The sequence below is a fragment of the Arvicanthis niloticus genome, unplaced genomic scaffold, assembly GCF_011762505.2.
Source record: "Arvicanthis niloticus isolate mArvNil1 unplaced genomic scaffold, mArvNil1.pat.X pat_scaffold_78_arrow_ctg1, whole genome shotgun sequence".
Lineage (NCBI taxonomy): Eukaryota > Metazoa > Chordata > Mammalia > Rodentia > Muridae > Arvicanthis > Arvicanthis niloticus.
Genome location: NW_023046387.1, coordinates 68373 through 88926, shown reverse-complemented (window position 1 = coordinate 88926; position 20554 = coordinate 68373). Strand labels below are relative to the sequence as shown.

Sequence of the window (20554 nt, the reverse complement as noted above, 5' to 3'; positions counted from 1 at the left end):
TAGCTTAATTATTGTGTTTTGATTTTGGTTAGAGTTTTGATTGCCTTGAGTACATGGTTTTCTTTCTTTTCATTTGAAGTTTTGTTATTATTTTTTGTTACTGTAATTTGCTGTTTTGCTAAGGCTGTGTACAGTATACTTTGACTCCTCCACTTTAAGCTGGTATTGAAAAAAATTAATGTATTTTTATGAATAAAAAGGCAATCTCTAATTTTTATCTCATAAAAACCATCAGTCTTCATGTGTGTTTCACAGTCTTGTAACAGTAGAAGTATCAGGTAGGAATGGACCTCTTCAAGTGTAATGTGCCTTACGCTTCGTTACTGGTTCCCAACCAGTCAGAGCTACACAAAGAATTGTGTTTATGATGTGGGTAGTGTGACACACTTTGTGGATCCCAAATTCCTGCTGAAAAACACATCCATGCTGTATCTTTGTGGTCATAAATTCAGCTATGTTAAAATGTACTACTCCTTAGATGCTCATGATGAAAAAACAGAGGAGAAACATAGGAGTGTTTCTCTAATACATCCCAAGAAAGAAAATTATTTACTAAGGGAGTATCAAAGAAATTCGTAACCACAGAGCTGTATGCCTCTTGTTTCCTTGAAAGGTAGCATCACTTATAACTGCACAGCAGAGATCATGAATTCCAAGACCTATTGGGAGATGTTGTGTTTTTGTTCGTTTGTTTGTTTTGTTTTGTTTTGGTGGTGGTGTTGTTCTACTGATGATGATTTTGTTCTCTTGGCCTGGACAATGTATTTGATGTTTTTTTTTTTTTTTTTTTTTTTTTTTTAAATTTGGTTAGGGTGTTGTTTCTGTTTTTGCATTATTTCTTTTATATGTATGGGTGTTTTACCTGCTGTGTGTCTGTACACTACATGCATGCAATTCTCTCAAGGCCAGAAGAGGCCAGTGGATTCCACCTGGAACTAAAGTGACAGAGGATTGTTAATCATCACTCTTAAGGTCCTCTGAAAAACAAATTATCAAATGAAGCAGCCATCTATCCAGCCCCTGCCTGGACTTTTCTCCTTATTTGTGTGCTGTATCAGCTGCACTGGATCACACCCAACCAAAGAGAGAAGATTCTTGAGACTTATAGGTTCACATACTTGGGGCAGGCACGTTCAATGTTTAAACTCTGAGGCCTCCAGGTAGGGTATTAGAGTGGGTTTTTTTTATCATGCCTCAGGATCTCTTATTGTCAGGGTTGGAGCAGATCTCTCATGTCTCATCCTGCATGACAGTGCAGATTAGGCTTTATCAAATGAAATGCAGAATTGAGAACACTCTGAGTGGTAGAAGTGGTAACTAAATCATGTTGAAGTGCCATCAAAACAGTTTAGATTAAGCTTCCGACAAACCCAGAGGGACGGAGCCTGCAGCAGAGGACACAGGACTGTGAGGTGAATATTTCCATTAAAGGCTAGCAAGTGAGAGGGATGGTAGATGTTGCCTGTATCTTTGCTCTACCTTCTGCCTTTACTCTGGGAAGTGACTCTGATACCAGGACCCTCCCAGCTTCCCTTAAATCTGAGTCTAAAACACAGACAGACAGACAGACAGACAGAAACACACACACACACACACACACACACACACACACACACACACACACAATGTTGTTCATTTTCTACTTGTCTCCAGGGGTTTTACTATCTTCAGATTGGAAAAGGGTGTCTTTGTCAATTTATTTCTACCTCTTCCACCTCCCTTACATTTTAGCCTTTCAGTCACATCTGTTCCCTGCTAAATGCCCCTGACCACCTGCCTGTAGGAGCAGACTCTGTGGCCATTTTTTTGATACCTCACACTGTTGCGTTGTTCTACTTTCTCCAATTCTCATGCCCCTTCTTTTGGTCTGCATTTCTTCCAATGACCTGTACCTTCTGCTCTGCAATTAGCCCATGGCATTTTTTACTGACAGGTCAACAAACAATTGAGAACAGGACCTTAACATCAGAACTGTCCCCTACAAATAGATGTTGCACTTTTACCATAGTAGATCCCACAGTATATTAGAAAATGTTTCTTCAGATGAGTAACTGATTCTGGTGAATCTCCCCTAAATCATGTGACTTCTAAGACTGAGGAGGAAGTAATCCTGTGCATCTCAAGACTGGTATTGTCAAAACCGAGAGTAAAAAGAATCACCTCTTTATGAGTGATGGACAGATATACACATGAACTTCAGTATAGGTTCAGAGCTTCTTCAGTTCTGTGACTGAGGTGATCAGGTGGTTTGTTGGCTCAACAAGTAAAGTTGTTTTTGCCAACTCTCTAGAGTTTTTTCCCTTATACCTACATGGTGGAAGGAAAGAGCAAACCACCTACAAATTGTCCTCTGATTTTAATGTTGGGGGTGCAGTGAGTTACCCACCACTCCAAACTTTCAGGGGTTTGCTGTTAGGTTTCTTAACTGCACTTGTTTCTTTAATAATTATCACTTAGTCTTAATCCTTACATTTTCTCACACACTTTTCGACGTCTATTTGCTCTACATTTTACTTCTAATTCTCACTGTAAACCTCATTAAATGTGGTCAATACAGATCATTTCATGCAGTCTTAGAATTTATTTTGCCATATTAATTCATCTTTTATTTTTACCTTATTTTAGTTCTTACCTGAGGAATCCACAGACATAAGTCTTTAATGAAATAAAAAAATGACAACAAATGCTGAATTTCACCCTTACTCCTTTCGTCTTTAAAGCATTTCTCATCTGTTCCACATATAGGTCATGCTGACTTATTTCTTGCCCCATTTTCATACTATGACTTACCAGTGTCAGTGCAGCAGGTTCCAGCAGAGACCACCTTTGTTACATTTTTGAATTTCCTGTCAAAGACCCTTCTTTCAATAATGTCCCTCAAGGAGCCTCTTGTTCTCACTGCCCCATATTGCCTGCCTGGTGACCTGCCATGAGGGTCAATCAATGGGTTCTACAAGGGAGAAAGTGGGGATTCAGGGGCAATAGATGCAAAGAATGAAGACAAGCCAGTTTTCTGATCAAGTCTCTTTTATTGAAACACAATTATGGGTATATAAGCACAAGCAGGGGAGTGCAGCTGGAGACACTTAACCACAAGTACCTAGTAGCTGGGGACACTAAACAACAAGTCCAGGCTATGTCTGAGGAAAACAACATGATTCTCAGAGTGTGCTCAGTGGTTGTGGGCTGCTTGCAAAAATATCAGCCTAGAAAAACAAGTCTTTATTTAGGGTGGACAAGGATCAACCTACATATATACATGGCCCAAGAAGGCTGCAAAGAGAATAGCTGCTTTCTGCTAGGGGTGGGCTCCCAACACCTTTGTAGCTCAGTCTGGCTGGAAATTTGTTGGGAGCCAACTACTAGCAGGAAGTGGCTACCCTCTTTGCAGCCATCTGAGCAATATACCAACACAAGAGACTTGTTTTGCAAACAGCCTACAACAGCTGAGCACACTCTGATAAACATCTTGTTTTGCTTACATATCTTGTTTTGCTGTTTATTGTCCCCAGCTGCAAGGCTCACATGGAAAGCACCTTCAGCTGTGTTCCTCTGCTTGTCCATGGCTGTAAGTCACCTGGTAAAGGATATAAGTACCCAGAATTTCCTTGCAATAAATGGGACTTCATCAGAGTCTCAGTCTTGTCTCCATTCTCTGTGCCTCTTGCCCCTCCATCCCAACACTCTCACTCTTGCTAGATAGACCCTGTTCACTGACCTGGACGAACCAGATCAGGAAGTAATTAAGAAGCCCAAGCCCTGGGAGAATTTAGACATCCATCTCTGTCTAATAGGTGTGGAATTTCAACATGGTGACACCACACCTGAATAAAGAAAGTTCTTATAAGTGAAGAGTTAAAAGATCACTTTTTCATTCATAAGACTACATTCAATTTACTCAAAAGTGACTGAAACCAAGCAGTCAATATGTACAGTGTATAGGCTTATCAAAATATCAAATCAATTACAAGAACAAAACAACAATAAATCAATAACAAACTTCAAATGAAAACAAGATAAAACAAATAACCAAAGTTAGAAAAACTCAAACCAAAATCTAAACTCTAGAACTGTGGGAAGCAGCATTCTTTGGCTGCTCATTTTGCAGCACAGACTTACAGCCTGTGGCTGGCCTTGGCAACATAGTAGGAAAGCAGTTATTGATGGAAATAATCTTTTCAAGAGAAATGTAAGCAGGTCTTCTCTTTTTGGAGTCTGTGTTTGAAGAATATGTCCTCCCAAGACTGAGCATAAGACATGTTACAGTTTTTGGCTTAAAGTCTGCAAGTTTGTTAACAGATATCCATGAAGTTATTCTTCATCAGGGCAAGAAAAATGTCCACTCTGACTCTTCCCTGATGCCCAGCAGCTCTTGATGTGCCTCAGCACTGCCCTGAATTCCTCCAAATGTGCACTCTTGCTGGGCTAGTGGCCAGATGAAATTAAGGCCTATTCATGCCAAAGAAAGCAATATAAAGAAGAAATCGCAGCCCATGATTGCCATGGTGATCAGGGATGAGATGCCATAGTGGTGCATTTGCTGCACACACTCAGTGCACCTCATACAGCAGTTCTCTTGGTGGGAGATCTTGTCCTGGTCTGAACGATGTTTGAGTTTCTGCAGGAACATTTTAGACCTATGGAAGGAAGGGCCAAAGACCTGGTAAGGATTTGTCAGTTCAGCTCTCCCTCCAACACCAGTTCTATTCAGCTGGACAATCCAGCATGACCCATCAGCTGAGGCCATTTCTTGATGCCCAAGTGTCATAGAGTACCCAGGCTTTATCGTTTTCTCAGCTTTTAAAAACTGCTAGAAACTGAACTGTGAACTACACACTCTACTGGTGTAAAAAAAATTATATTTTTCCAGTAGTCCACGTATATTATATTGAGTAGTAATATTGTAGCAATGTCTGAATCTGAGTTCAAGAAAGATGAGAGTTACCTAGAAAACCATGTAGATGTCTTATAAAAAAACCTACCAAGAATTGAAGACTATGATTATTTCTCCAGTGCAGGCACCTGCCTGTGTTCCACTTGTCAGTCCCTTTATCTGAAAATACCCAGAGAAACCATCTCCCATGAAATCCATGGGCACTGCTCTGGTCCTATAATCAGCGAGAGTGTGTTAAAGAAAATTACTCCACTGAACTATAAGGTGATGGTCATGAAGAAACAGAACATACACCTGTATGTCTATGGGTTTTGTAGGGCACACTCTCAAACACACAAAATATATGTGTTCACACAATACGAGCATGGTATATTGCAGTGACCAGTTTAGTTTCCCAGTTATGGCTAATATAAAAATTGCCCAGTATATTTTTCAGGTATAAAAATATCAAATATTGCATGGGATAGGTACATAGTGGCATAGCATATGGACAATGCAGTCAATGATATGCTTTCCTCTCTTAAACCTAACTTGGAATCAGGCTTCTTGGCTTATTATCTAATCTGCCTTAGCAAGTTTCCAAGGCTGTGTAGAGTAGGCTTGTTTCCCAGCTAAGGATCACATGTTGGTGGTATATTAGCTTCTTGTTCTTCTTCACTGTTTCAGACTTGTCCCCAAGTAAACAGCTTCTTCCAATAGGAGCTCCCTTTACCATAGCCTGACTGACTTGGTGTTCAAAGCTATGAACCCAGAATAATAAGAATTCCCCATAACTAGGAAAAAATGTAAAACTTTTCCTCATCATTTGACTGTGTCAAGGATATTTTGAGTAAGATAAGGCTGACTAGTTGAAATGCCAAATGCTTGTTTGGAGTATCTCACACTGAGCAATAGTCCATGGAAGGGCTGCACCAAATGGTGCATTTTCACTCTTTAGCTAATGGACATCTGGATAGTTTCTCCTTCAGGGCTGCTCTGCAGACCACTACAACCCTGATGTGCCCTATTTACTCTGTGTACATCTACTACTTGTTCTAATTCGCTGGGTAAAAGGGGACTTCTTTTCCACTTTCTGAAAAAGGCTTCTCACAGACCTACCCGATTTTATACTACCAGACCTGTCTGAAGGTCTTCATTATTCTCAACCGCCATTGAGGCTGATTTTATCTGAGAGGAAATTATTTTGAATACCAGTAGTTGCAGAATGCTACACAGATAACACACAGTGAGTGCTTTAGAGATCTTGAGCTTCAAGGGGCTCCTGAAACACCCCTGTTCTTGCACCACATCCCTGGGATTTCTGCTAGATGCAGATACAGCTCCAAGCAACTCAATCTCTCAAGAAATAAAATCCAAGACAGACTTGAAGGCAAACTTTTACTGAGCAGAAGTAGCTGGAAAGGAAATGGTAGCAAGCGATGAGGAAAGCAACTTGGAATGCTAAGAAGACACAACGAGCAACCTAACATTCCAGTGAGCCTTGACAATTCACCAAGAGCAGAAAAGAGACATAAACACATGGATTTTATACAACAATCTTTCCCTTACCTCCATGGACCATATTCCTTTGATTTGCTCCAAAGGACTTCAGTGAGAATCAATAGTTTTGCCCCTAATCATTTGAAAATCTGACTTTACAAGAATATTTTGTGTCCTGTTTCTCTTGAGAGCTAGGTGGAGGTGCAGAATAATTTGACTGCTGTATTTGATGTTTCATGGAAACAAACTGAAATCTCAGAGTGTTTTTCTCATTAAACTTGGCATCTCAACACACACACAGCTGCATGTCTGAAGAAACACACTAACACCACACTAACACCACACACACACATACACACACACACACACACACACACACACACACACACACACACTAACACCAAAAATCATAAGTGAGCAGAAAACAATGAGGAATCTGTCATGTTTGAAGAAAAGGTCTTTTGTCTAGGCAAAGCAGATGTTTCAAGTGAGACCTACATCACTGCTATTCTTCCTAGAGAAATAAAAAGCCCTAGAGAAAACTTTTCATGGTCAGAATGGGGGTGGGTATATATGCAGAAATTTTCTTTGAAGACTCAGATCTCTCAAAAGAAACCTCAGCTTGTGAGAATCTGTTCCCACATCCCTGCTCATCCAGCCAGCTTTAGACTTTGAGGCCCAGGAACAATGACCTCTATAGCAGCACTCAGAGAAAACAAGACTGACAAGCTGAGGATCTGTCACTGTGGATCAAGATCTACGAAGCCTGAAGAGACCAACCTGAGATAGAGGGAAAAGGGCAGAGGGAGAAGAATAACAACATCTGCCAAAGGCAACAGTGAGATCCACTTACTTGTCATTTCCACTATGCTCTCATCCCCGAAAACTACCTCCTACCTGGAATGAGATACAGGTCTTTTCTTCATCTTTCCTAGCCCTGTGCTATGATAAAGAAGGGCTCCACCTAGCACCCTTCAAACTTAATGGCAGGCAGTGGTGTGGTGTGTAGCCAACCCATTGCCCTTAAAAATGCAGACTCAAGCAGAGCAAGAGCATTTGCTTTCCTTTTTTAATTTTTAAAAATTTTTTTATTTTATATTTTATTTCAGATGCCATCCCCTTTCCCCATTTCCCCTCCCTAGAAAACCCCTATCCCATGCCCCCTTTTCCTTTTTGCTTTTATAGAATTTTAAAATGTTAATTAAAGGCTTAATAAGTTTGGTAATGTTCAATCAGAAGTGTAACCCAATACCCAACCTAGATATATGAACTATCTTTGACTGGTGGAGACATGTGAACATCTGCCTCCATGCCCCCCCTTTCTCTCTCTTTCTCTCTCTCATCACCTAGCTTCTCCTCTCCTTCATCTTCTCCTCTCCTTGCTCCATCTCTTCTTCTCGGTACTCCTTCCCCTTCTCCTCCTACATATCACCCTTCCTGTTTAAATAAAACTTTTCTCTCAAATTACAATTAGTGCATAATCATTCCTAATTGTACCAGTGAGGTAAAAGATCGCCCTAATACCCAGTCCATCATTTTGTTGAATAACCAGAACCTCTGTCATCTCTCCTAACTAAAACACTTAATTTTGAATCTGGCTTTTTTCTTGGTTTTAGAATGAATGTCAGCTGAAAACCATCCACTCAGATCTTTTCTCTCATAGTAAGAAGTTAAAGAAGAGTCAGTGTCCCTATTCCCTGGGCTTGGGGACTAAGGTGGTTGATATTGCTCTGTGTTGGGAGCCGATTTTAGTAGAAAGCGGCTAGATCAACTTTGCAGCCATCTGGAACCATATACCATGATGAAAGACTTGGTTGTCAAAAGCCTCTAACAGCTGAAGCACACTCTGATAAATATCTTGTTTATCCCACATAGCTTGTTTTGCTGTTTAGTGACCTCAGCTGTATGGTGCACGTGGTAAAGTGTTTTCACCTGTGTTCTCCTGCTTGTGTATATAAATACCTCAGAGTTCACTTCAATAAGAGAGACATAAGAGAGACTTGAGAAAATTGAAGAGAGACTTGATAAAGAGAGACTTGATAAAGGAGAGACTTGATAAAATAGAAGAGACTTGATCATACCCTGTCTTGTCTCCTGCCCCTGCAGCCCCACTCTCTCTCTTGACCAGAGCACTTAGCCCCAAAGCGTTGAGGCAAAGTGTTGAGGCAGAGTGCAAGTCCTCAACATTTGTGGCGCCCAACGTGGGGCTCCAGTAAGCAGGATACAGTGGAAGACACCCTGCACTGGAGAACCAGTCGACTGACGGAGCTGGGTGAATTCGGAAGTGAAACAAAGGTGATTGCATAGTAACAAAAATGGGGCAAAAAATAAGCAGAAACAGATGAAAAAAGTTTTAAAGATGCAAGGAGTAAATTGCAGGCTGCTCTGAGTCAAGAGAGCCAAACAGACAGATAAAGGTTATAGTAACAAAAACGGGGCAAGAAATAAGTAAGCAGAAACAGATGAAAAAGGTTTTAAAGAAGCAAGGAGTAAATTACAGGCTGCTCTGAGTCAAGAGAGCCAAACAGAAAAATAAATAAAGGTTATAGTAACGAAAATGGGGCAAGAAATAAGTGAGTAAAAACAGATGAAAAAGGCTTTAAAGACACGAGGAATAAATAGAAGGCTGCTCTAGACAGAGAGCTAAGCAGAATGATAACGTTAATTGATTTAACTTTCAAAATGGGTGTAATTTTGAGTTATATAGTTATATTTTTCTGGATAAAAACTCAATGTAAAGGTTTTTCTGGTTACTGGCTTAAGGAAAGGCTAATTTGGAAAAAAAGGTTTTTCTGTGAGTTTTCTGATGAGGTCATTAAGGTAGTAGTTATGTCTTCCAGAATTATATGGATCAGACATGACAGAGGTAGGCCTTCAGAATACTAGATTTCAGGGAATCAAAATAATTATCTTGATACTAAGACTTGTTTTGAGATTTGTATATTGCAGAATACACAGCTTTGGAGAATGAATCTTATCACCTGCATGTTCACTGATGCCCTGGACTTCCAGCTGGATGCAGTTAAGACAGACTTCAGATGTTTATCAATTTACCCTTCCCCTCATTCCTCTTCTAAAAGTCAACGCCCATGTTCAGCTTGAAGAAGTTAATGAAGAGTCGGCGCCCCAATTCCCTGGACTTGGGGACTGAGGTGGTTAATATTAGACTGTCTTTATCTGTATAATTGTTACTAAGCTGATGCAAAATTCAAGGATTTCATTGGCATAAATTTGTGGGTACAAGGCTTAGACCTTTCACTTCTCCAACAGGGGAAGTTGTGTGTTGCCTTAAAGAGTGTTGCTTTTATATCAACAGTTTAGATATTAAGTCTCTTGTCTCTCGGTTTCATGCTGTTCAACAAACTGATGGCTTTGGTAAACCCATACAGGTCCGATATTACAGGCTGGAAGTAGGGGACTCTGACAGGCACGGTTTCCGTAAGTTTTCCCAGCCTCCCCTTTTGAAAAAATTTAAAAAGGGGGACCTGTTGGGAGCCAACTTTAGTAGAAAGTGGCTAGATCAACTTTGCAGCCATCTGGAACCATATACCCTGATGAAAGACTTGATTTTCAAAAGCCTATAACAGCTGAAGCACACTCTGATTTTATCCCACATAGCTTGTTTTGCTGTTTAGTGACCTCAGCTGTATGGTGCACATGGTAAAGTGTTTTCACCTGTGTTCTCCTGCTTGTGTATATAAATACCTCAGAATTCACTTCAAGAAGAGAGACTTGAGAAAATAGAAAGAGACTTGATCACACCCTGTCTTATCTCCATTCTTCGAGTCTCCTGCCCCTGCAGCCCCACTCTCTCTCTTGACCAGAGCACTTAGCCCCAAAGCGCTGAGGCAAAGTGTTGAGGCAGAGTGTGGGCCTCAACAGCTCTGCCTCTCTAGGGAAAAGTAGTGGTTTTGTTGGAACAGGGAGGATTAGCTAGGACTTATTGCATAGCCATAACCTATTGGTAGCAATCTGTATAATTAATATCAAGATGAAGTTATAATTTCTTAAGTGGTACAAAATTAACTTTGATTTCAAATTTAAGGATTTCATTGGCATTGACCTTCATATTGATATAAAATTGAGATGAATATTGATACTGTCATGGGCTTGTGCCTGTATAACACATTTAGGAATACAAGGCTTAGAACCAGTCCTTCTTTAACTTTTTAAACTGATTTGGGATGGTTAGCCTATGAGTTAAGGGACTATAGCAAATTCATGGTTTGAGTTTAATGTTAGGGTGTTTTCCGTATTTTAGTTAGAAATAGCTGAGAGGAGTTAACAGACAACAGTCCAGGTTACCTTACATGGATAGTTGGTTTTCAAAACGTCAGAAGTCCATAGAATTGACATTACAAATATTTCTATATTAATGTTCATTTTGATTAGAGACCTGTCTGCTCCTGACAGATTCCTGTCGTGGATTCTAAGAAGAAATTGAGCATCCTTGGAGTTACTCTAGTTGTGCGGTGACAGCCACTAGGCAAGAATTGCCTCTTTCCATCTACAGACAAATTACTGTCCAGAAAAGGACACACTTGCAGAATAGTCGACTGATTATATCTGCCTAGACAGAGTAATCATCCCTTAATAATTCTGCATCACTAAGGTTTGTCAGATAACTCTGGGCCAGAAGGCTGAAGATTTGATGCTCCAAAGTTCGGTAGTATAGGGGCTTTTCAGGTGTTCAGTGGTCTCTATAAATTGGCTAAGTTTTAGAAGCTATGCTTAGTCTTCCCATAATTTCAGTTAACTCAGTCATTCTGGACTTCTGACAGGGTTGAAGACCTATAGAGCATTTAGTTTCTAAACATGGAGTTTTTGAAAAAGGCTACATCCACACAAAGCCTTTTAAATGATCACATAAATGATCACTTGGATGAGACATAGGTGAGGGCCTAGATAAGTTGGTGGACAGTGACACTGGTTTGTCTATGTTTCTGGTTAGACATGAGGACACTCTGCCTCTGATGTTTCATGCTACCTGCTGATGCTTGGCACCCGGGACATAGATGTTCTTGTTGGCCTCATCACAGAAGCTCTTATCTTCTCCATAGGACACTTGTGGTTCACTCTGCTCCACCAGCAGATTTCTGTTCCCATTCTGCAGCAATACCCTGACATTGTCTTTCAGTTGAGAACATTCTCTAAGGAGTTGGCAGTGCCTGGTGCTGAACCACAAACAAACAAAATGGTGATTCCCAGCCAGCTTCCATTTGCCTGTCACTTCTCCCAGTACCATCATCCCTGCAAGTGTCCTAGTCCCTAGACAGCATCAGACTAGAGTCCCCAGTATACATATCAGCACCAATTAGAGGCAGGTCACATCCAGAGACCAGCCACATTCACCCAGACTGAAATTACTTCTGTAAGAGTTGACAGCAAGTGGGTTTATGTCCATCAAGGAAGATGAAATGTTCCTCATGGGTGCTTATATGTCCCTGGTACTAGAAAACCATCAGCAGGTAGAGGGCAATTCCCCTCTGACAGAGGAGAGAAGACCCAACAGGAATACACTCTTTCCATTTTTGTCATGGATCTCAGATCTTTAAATCTATTGTCAGAGTCATAGAGGTTCAGTGTTGCTTGATATTCCCATCGAGGTGAAAATATTTTCTATGTAGAGGATCCTGAATTTGGTAGAATAAAGACTGAAAGGTCTTACAAACTTATACACTTCTACACTCTTCAGACTTAGGACACCTGAGTGCAAGAGGTACAAATCCATAACCCTTGCCTCAAGGCAGAGTTCCTGTTAAGAAAGAGTATAGAATCAGAGCCCTTACTTTTGTTCAAAGTCCTAGGAGGACAGAAGCATTCCCTGTCTAGAGCTGGGGTCTCAGCTTTGTCAGTCACTTACCTGTAGGAATAGTTTTCTTCAATGAGGTCCTTGTATTTCTCCATGGCATCAATTACTGACTCTGTCATTTTCTGGATATTCATAATGGTCTTTTCGTGGTTTCTTTTAATGATGTTGAATTCGATGTTCATCCTGTGTTAGGGCATGGCACACAGAGCAAATATTTCTGTAAGGGTCATGTGCAGAACGGCTGTATCCTGGACTACCCCAGCCAATAATATATGCCACAGCCTTGCTCTTTGGACATGGGGCCTGTTGGTGCTGATTAAACTTATAATCCTTGGCACAGGACAGCAGAGCCAGGGGAGCAAATGGAGGGAGGAGACCTCCAAGAGCATCTCCTGTGAGCCTGAAGGAATACACTAGTTCTGTGAGAAGTTTCTCCTAGTCTCTGCCACAGCTTGGGCCCAACAGATATCTCTGATTACTTTTATTTTTAAAGTAGGAATATCAATACTTAGTTCCTATTGTTACATGAATTCTCAGAGGACAAGATTAGTGTTTACAGGGGAGATTCTTAATAACACTTCCTCCCCCAGGAGATTCCTATGTGACACCAGTGCAAACACAAGGAGCAAAGTACCCTGTGGATCCATTTGGGCTTCTATGGACTCAACACTATCCTGACCTGCAAATTGTGCATCACACAAATCCTCAAACCCCATCAAAGATTCCAGAGCCTGAGATCCTGAACAGCACAACTACATTCACACACATACACACCAACCCACCCACAAACACAATTAGAATGCCAGCTAAATCCAGGGAGGTGCCATAGTCTCAGAGTATAAGGACCAAACTCAGAGGAAAGCAGTGATGACCTGCAGGCATTTCATTTACACACTGAGAGGCAGCAAATCTGACAAGGGACTTCCAGCTGTGGACAGAACCAATCAAACTCCAAGCACTGTAAGGTCACGTATCCTACTACTCAACACCTGTCACGGCTTTCTAACATGCATGATTAGAGGTGACACACTCTTTTGATGAGAGGAAATCTTGGGTTAATAGAGAGGGCACAATACAGTCAACAGGGGACTGAGCATAATTACTACCTGTAGTTCAAATCATTATAATTGTACAGGTTCAGCATTTGACTAATTTCTTCCTCCTCAAAGCTCATCTTCTTGATCTTCAATTTCAGTTCTTCCAATCTTGTCATCTCTTTCCAGTTACTGATGCTGGAATTCTGGGATGATGTTTGCCTAGCAGAGCCTGGAGTTAGATAAACACAAATGAATTTGCAGAGTGGATGGCCCAGGGGCAGCAGAGACAATTCTGAGTTTCAAAAAGAATGGTGAGGGAGAGGAAAAGCTAGAGACAGGGTGAATCCCAGAAGGAGCAGAAAAGCAATCTTTGAGCTGTTCTGCTCAGCTATATCCCTCTTCCCAACCACCATCATCATACATATGCCACACTCCCTATTACAGAGAGTATTATGCACTGAAATCCATAATATGCCTCAGACATACAGACTTAGGGATCTTTGTCAGCTCATATCAGATGTGATGCAGGTAAATCCTGGAGTTCATATTGCTTAGCACCATCAAGGTCTAATCATGTGTGTTGAAACCCAAAGTGTCTGAGACTCGACACATGAACAGGGTCACATCCTTCTCTGTTTTTGTCCTCAGAGACTCCTTTAACCTGTAGTAATCTAGAGGATGAAGGGCTTCAACTCCTACCATGAACAGACACACTGTTAATCTCATAGTTCCTACTCATGGCATTCTTTGCCACTCAAAATGAAATTAAATAGCTCCCAGAAAAGTAGCTGCAGGCTTGTCAGTACCTGGCTCTCTGTCAAACTAATAATCAGAAATTCTTGACTCTTGTTCTACCATTGAGAAATCCCAAGGCTCCAGCTTGTAAGGCATACTCCTGGAAGGCCCAGCTCAAGACTATTTCTTCCAGAAAGTTCCCCAACTCTACCCAGGACTCACTGTGCCTTCCCCAGAATGATTTCAGTCTTCCTTTCTTACAAGACAGGAGGCCAGCTTCTTTCTTACTCGGAGAGGTCTCTCCTTGATCACCATTCTCTTTCCGAAAAAGCCTAAGCAGCCTGGAAAACATGCCTGTTTGTGAACCCAAAAGGCACTGAAGAAATATCCCACAGGCAGTTGTTGTCACCACAACACAGGTGACATCACAGAAGATTCTACTTCTTTCCTAGATACAAGAGAATGTCCAAGGAAGGCATTCCTGATGATGTCACTGGATACTGCCATGACCTACCTGCTAAATAGCTGTCCCCAAATTGTGCAGTTTCTGGGGTGCTCTTTCCTGGAACCTCCCATATGACCCAGGGAATACCCTTTGGCAACTTCTCCATCCAAAGTTAGAGTTTTCTCTCTGCTTCATGACAAGTGAAGTGCTTCAGATGGAAAGAGTTGGTTAGGACCCTGACATGGGTACAAAAAAATTCTTTAGCACCCAAATCTCTAGAGACCATGAATGTGGGAAATTGTTCTCAATAATAAATATACCACCTGAGCCAATTCATGTGAAATATAGGCCACTTCCCGGGTTTTCCCTGTTTCCCAGAGGCCAATATCTTTCTCCTATACCTTTAACTGTATAAAACATGGATAGTATTTTCTTAATGTCCATTCCTTCATAGTGGGCATTGTTTCCATATACACATGCATGTGTTTCACAAAATCTCTGGTTTACAATCCTATCTTTTGCAAGGAAAGCTCCCATTTCTTTGGAACATAGGGGCTCAACTACAGGGCAAATGTAAAATTGTAAACTTTTTCTTCTTCCAAGTATTAAGGTGCACATCCTTCCTTTCTCAAATACAAACAGACAATTGTATAAGTGGCCGTCAGTGAGCAAAGGTCAACCTGGATGGTGCACTACTACATTGTAGCCTCATAGCTGTCACTTCTCCAATAACTGTCTTCCTCAATTCCCAAGTCCAGGCATGAGGATGTTGGGGGTTGTACCATGACACTGTACTCATAGCACACATAAGAATCAGGATGCTAGGCAGGGAGTGGGATGGCCTGAGGTCAGGTTGAACCTCAATTGTAATGGGCCCATAAGTTCAGGAGGGAGTCCCTTTGGCATTGTGGCTTCTGCATTCTTATCCTGGATGTGCTGAATCTGTGCTATAATGCCACATAACTTCACAGATGTAACAGTGTAGTCATGTATGGCTTTTGCAGGGTGACATGTGCCTTTGACTACTACCTTGAGCCACATAATATCACCATGCAAAGCTCAACAGAAGAGGGGAAGATTGTTGATGCATTAGAAGTTTGAGGGCCTTTTCTTCCCATTAGGGCACATGTTTTCCCAATGTGATTTCTCTTTTGAAATTTCACTGATGGTGTCTTGGTAGTTTCCTGCCCTGAAGGTTCCTGGATGCCCCAACAATGGGCCAACTGGATTCAGACACCTGTTTACCAAAAGAAGGGTTGCTGCAGAATTATGCCATGGCAGCAGGCAGGTCAACTAGGCTACTCTTATGTCCAGCACACCTGGTACAGGACTGGAGGCCTGAGCTATCTGGGGAAAGGAAGCAGCACACAATATCACACAGCAATCTCTGCTGCAACTGCTACAACTGCAATAGGAGTGTATGTCTGTTTGTTTTATATTATGAATACCTACAAAGCTGTTCATTGTTAATACATGCCTTTCATCCCAGCACTCAACAGTTTGTATTTAAAATTGTTGTGGTTAGTATTCCTGTTGTTCGGTTTGGTTTTTGTTTTTAATTCCCGCAACTAATTGCACGGCACCTAGAATGTTAAACCCATGTATGTAAAGCTGTATTATTTATTTTAGTCAATGATTTTATTCTTAGCAACCACTCCACAGATGATCCATCCCAAAATTCAATTTCAAGTCAGGAAAACAGTCATAGAGATGTTAGTAAACTTGTATGGTCTACCCAACACATCACGACTATAGGATGACATCCCATTTTTGGATTACCTAAGAGATTGTTTATGAGATGACAGGCCTCTGCATAAGTCTGCATTTGGATGGCAGAATGCCTGGAATGGCTGAAAGAATGTCTGCTCTCTGAAGGCCATGTCTGGCCCTTTAGTGCCTCTGCAGCCTGAGGCAGACATCTGCCAGGAACCCAGGAACACTTGGCCAGGGTTTGTTCTGGACTGCATTTTGGATGAGCCCTGAGACCTGGGTGAACAGAGGCCTCAAGAGTTCTGGAAAAGGTGAGCAGAGTCCATTGGGCTGCAAGTCCTCCATTTTATTTATCTTTGCTGTGTACACAGTATATGTAAATGACAAAGGTATCCTGCTGTACAACATCTAGTCACTCTAGATGTTAAAGTGTTTGCCAGTGTATCCACCCTAGAGTTAGTAGAGCAATACATTTTCCCATTCTGTTAAAGAATGTAATATAATTTTTGTATTAATATATTTTTTACTTATTCACTTTACATGCTGCTCAATACACCCCTGTCACCCACATTTTCCCAATACACCTGGCACCTTCTCTGAGCAGATGAGGGCCAGATCTCTCAGTACCTCCCTTCTTCTACCTAACCAAGTTACCCTGTCCTGAGGAAAGGTGCTGAAGGAGATGGAAATGGATGCCTTCTACTTGACTTTCTTCTTGCTCCACTCCACTGTCTTTGGGAAGTTCATGCAGAACTAATCTTGAACTTGGTACTTCATTCAGATGCTCCACAAGAAGCATTGACTCTGTGAATATTCTTGAGAGGATATTTCCATCAAACCTACTCCCACTAGTATCCTGACAATGACAAAGGTAATGGGATGCTGGACCTCTATTGCAGGAATTTCCAACTTTGAAGGTCAGTATGAAGTGAATCTGGTTTATTTTTTTAATTCTTTCTAAAAATTGGATATTTTGTTTGCATTTCAAATGTTTTCTATTTCTAGGCCTCCCCTTAGAAACCCCCCTATCCCATCCCACTCTCCCTGCCTCTATGAGGGTGCTCCATGAACCATCCGCTCCTCCCGTCTTCCCCCCAGCCATGGTATACCCCTACACTGGACACTGAACACCCCCCCTGAGTTACATTCCAGGCCTGTAACTTCATTCATCTGCGACAACAGCTACAAGACAAGGGGCAAATGAGACTCAGTAGTCAGTTTGGCTGCTACAAGGTTGGTCCTTGAGAATGGTTTACAGAATGCTTTCAAGACTAGGGATGTCTATCTGAAAGAGAAAGAAAAAAGGCCTTAGTCCACACTGCATACTCAGGAAAGTTTAGTAGATGAAAGAAGATGTCCAGCTATTTTTCGCCTACACAAATGGCAGTAGTGAGAGCCAGGTTAATCTGCCTGGCTGGTAGCATTCATCAAGAGTCAAGCACTGTGCTGAGGACCTACAAGTAAGTAAGCCCCAGGCTCCTTGCACAGAATGGACAGATGGACAAAAGACTTATATCATGTGATGGTGACTGTTTTTCTGTGTGTTTACAGGGGTCCCCTCTGTGTCAGCATGAGCTTAGAAAGAGTTGACCAACAGTGAGTAATTGAATCCCTTTTCTCAATACTTCTCAAGTTGCTGATTAAAAGCCATGGTTTGACAGCATCAGGTTGGGGAGGCAGGGGATTGTTTTCTTTACACATGAAGTTTCTGACTCACTGTTAGTCTCAGAAATCAGATCTGTTCCAGCGGAACTTCTCAAGACTGAAGCATCCACTGGAAGAAATACTTCCTCAATACACTCTGAAGTCTACTGTGGTTAAAGATCAACATCAACCATCGCTCGATCCCCCTTCCGAGCTTTGCACAGGCATGCCCTCCACTAGAGGCATGTGACCTCTGCTTCAGGCTCCATCCTGGCACAATAGTTTGAAGCTTCATCCCAACACTGTTCAGCTGACTTTTAAATGGTGTTTCCTTCCTCCACCTCTGCCCCTAAGAGGACCTACTTAATTGGGCATTTCATTATTAGGCATTCCATGCCTAATCTGCATGGTTATCTGGCATGAGAGGTGACAGATCTCCTCCAAACTTGACAATCTGTGATTCTAGGGCATAATCTTGAACCCACAAGAGTACTGCATGGGTGCCTGGTGACCTAAGAAAACTAGCATGCCATCTTCAGGCACCTGTACCTAAATAAAGGTCTCCAGTAACTTCTGTCTCTGGTTTGGGGTAATCTCTTTCAATGAGAAACCACACAAGTCTGGAAGGACAAAGATCGAATGTAGGGACTGGAGAGAAGTCTCTTCATTAAGAGCATTTGTCCATCCACAATAGTACCCAGAGGGCAGTTAACAATCCTATTACTCTGGCTCTAGGTGGAAGGAAATGCCCTCTTCTGGCCTTGGGAGGAATTGCATGTGTGTGGTGCACAGACATCCAGCAGAGAAAGCTACATATAAATAAAAGAAAATAAACAACAACCCTCCAAAACCAAGCAAAACCCTAAAAGCTCTGAATGTGTAGCCACACTAATATTAGATAAGAATAAAGCCAAGTCTCCACATGTCTGGGTTTTCTCAACATGAATATTTGGGACGTCTCAATCTGGGAAATCATTTCAAGTTTACAGTTATTACGGAGGCTGTATTTCAAGGAAATGAGAGGCAGATGGCTCTGGATTTCCTGGTTTCTTGTATACACCCAGAATGAATACTCCTTTCCTAAGAGGCTTTAGAACAATACAGTTGTGACTCTCATTAATTTGGTCTGCATGAGTAGTTCAGAAACATGTGAATTCCTGCACCATATTTTAGGGGTTTCTAAGTATATGACCTAAAGGATAGAGTATGGATACATTTTTCATTATTAAGTGGGTATCCACAGAGTAGGTCATGACATCCATGCCCCCTAAAAAGTACTGTGTAGAACTGGCTGGCTGGGAATTCACCATGTAGGCCATGGTGCCTGGAGCTCATAGAGATCCATCTCTGTCTGTGAATTCTGGGCCTACAGGAGTGTGACAACACACAGCGGTCAAAAAGTGAAGACTTGGAAACTGATTTTTTAATTCACAAAAATGCAGCCATTTCACTTAATAGGGGCTTAAAGGAATCTCTAATCAGCTAGATCAGTATAGTCAGTGTATATTGCCACAGCAAAATACCAAAATAATGACCAGAACAAAAGAAAGAAAAATAAATATCAAAACTACAAACCAATGGAACAAAAAGCCTAAACCCCAAACCAAACCAAACAAACCCAAACCAAAATCAATCAATCAATCAATCAAACAAACAAACAATCAAGATGAGCAGAGTTCTCTTGCTGCAGTTGCGCAGCACTGAACTAAACCATGTGGACAGCCCTGAAGACAGGGTGTAAAGGCAGTTTTAGAGGTAATAGCCTATCAGGACAATGCTTCTTAGGCTTTTTTGGGGCTTTTTAGGTGCAGCCTTCCCAAAGCTAAGGATTAAAGGTATTATAGGCTTTTGAGCAAAGACTTTTAACTTTAGTTAACTCATCTCCTCTAAAGATTATCAGATGGCAGATCAAAACAAGTATTAATTTTAACTCTTGAACTTTTTCTCCTGAATTCTGAGCCACTATGGATGTGCTTCTGCCTTCTCTGAAGTCCTGCCTGGTGCAAGCTCGGCAAGAGGGGTATCCAGCACACCTCTGTGTACAAACAGAATTCTCTTGCCTATCTGGACCCTCATGTTACCTCTGCTCAAGTAATTCTACTCCTAAGAAGACGCACTTCTTGATGTACACCAATAATTTTGTAATGTAATATATAATATAATGTACACAATATAATATAGACTATAATTTCTACCATCCTAAGGGTTCTTGATGCTTTGTTGTGGATACTCATAGCTATCCTCCTGCTTTTTCTGACACATCCAGCACACAGCAGCACTGACCTGGATATGCTATTGCTTCCTTGGCTGTGGAATGGCTGTTGAGCCTAATGCTCTTAAAGCTTTGTTCATTCCCAAGTAGGCACTTTTTACATTAATTGCAAATAGTGAGTTTCTTAAGTTCTTAGCTTGAACTATGATACAAGTTCTTACTGTTCCCACACAGGCATGTCTAATAATGTCTTGGTCCTGACCTATAACATTGAGAAATGAATAATGGCAGTTAAACAGTTGCAGCAGTAGAATTCTCTGAAATGCTATTTCACAGAAAGTTTTACAGCTACACTTTTCAGATGATCCCTCTGAAACTCTAATATGTCATCATTTACCAAGGGCGTTTTAAGAGTGGAGCAGGAATCCTAAGTTCTGTCTGTGACACTGGGTTTAACTTAATTGTGGATGATGCACTTCATATCCTGGACACATCCTTCATGACACACACAATGGACAGCATGTATCTAGAAGAGTCCACAGTACCTCATGCTCCATAAGTTTAGGAGCACCCATCTTGAAAGAGA

General features: G+C 41.4%; 1 pseudogene; it reads right to left on the bottom strand.

The window, feature by feature from the left end:
* Window positions 1–4550: 4550 nt before the first annotated feature.
* LOC117702430 (uncharacterized) lies at window positions 4551–14309 on the bottom strand (annotated as a pseudogene).
* Between the last annotated feature and the right edge of the window lie 6245 nt (window positions 14310–20554).